Below are 1,267 nucleotides of genomic sequence, written 5' to 3'. Positions count from 1 at the left end.
ACCATGTAGACCGAAACGCAGACGGGAGCGTAGAGCGGAACGTAGAGTGGCGTAGGAGAGGGCGAAGGAGAGAAGGACGAGAAGGTCGGTAGATCGGAGTGGATGAGAGTGGATGAGAAGCGGTCGTTGGAGCGGCGCTGGATGGGGAGAGGTAAGCCCGTGTCGCGCAAGTGTGCGCCGTTATACGTACTCGCGTACATCTGCGAGAACTAGTTAGCCGACGCTTGGCGGTTGCGGCGTCGGGGTGGTGGCGGGCCGGGATCGATTCTGGGACCACACGGCATCATCCTCCAACCGTCAACGACCTGCTCGACCTAACCCTCCCTTCTCGTTCCTTCTCGCTCGTCCACGTTCGCAAAACCTAGCTTCTCCCTCTCGCACCGCTTCATCGCTCCCACCAGCCGTCCGTGCACTCGCCTTCTCCTTATGCAACTCCTCTATCACGGGCAAATAAAGCCTGCATATCCGGCCTAAGAGTAGTCCGATCCCGATCCGGCGCGGTTCCACTCTCCCGCTTCGAGTTCTCGCGTGTGTCGAGTCGTTAAGGATCGCAGGGGGATTCGACGTTCCAGACGTCGTCGTCGCCGCGTCGTCTCGATCGGAGACGCACTCGTCGAGGATTTTTCCGTCGAGAGTTCGATCGGATTGCAGCTCGCAGAACGAGGCCGGATTAACAGCGATCGAAATACGCCCGAAGAATGGCGACGCGTTATCATCAGGCTGTCGACCCTCGTAATTTCGGGCCTCGAGGTCCGGTCGTCGATAATATCCGGTAAATCGGCTGTACGAATTCGAATCGTTCGAACCACGGAAAGCAACTCGATGTAAATGCGACTAGATCGGTCGTAGGTAAACGGTGTCTCGTTAACGACCGTTTTAAATAAGAAACCGTCGATAATAAACATGTCGTTGGCGATTCTAGAAACTAAATGCGCGCACAGACGTTACATCCCCTCGATTCGATCGACGAATCGATGTCTTCCTATCGCTACGCAATTTATAACGGCAACGATTTCGAGCGGGTTGCAACCTCGTTGCCGGGGATCGCGACTCTCGACAAAAAAGACGGATAATTCGCTAGACCCACGCAGGCTAAACTAGGGAATCCGCCAGGGCATAGGATTTATCGTCGTTGCCGCGGAACGATCTCCGCGTAAGGTCCAGCGACGCCGAAGGCAAACCCGGAAACACAGTTTGTCCGTATTCTTAAAGAATCGATTCGTCTTTTCGAGAGATTCTCCTCGTTAGCGTAAGCGCAAACGCGCTC

Source organism: Bombus vosnesenskii, unplaced genomic scaffold (genome assembly GCF_011952255.1).
Source record: "Bombus vosnesenskii isolate JDL3184/JDL3185 unplaced genomic scaffold, Bvos_JDL3184-5_v1.1 scf7180000015662, whole genome shotgun sequence".
NCBI classification, from domain to species: Eukaryota; Metazoa; Arthropoda; class Insecta; order Hymenoptera; family Apidae; genus Bombus; species Bombus vosnesenskii.
Note: the sequence above shows the minus strand (reverse complement) of the source record.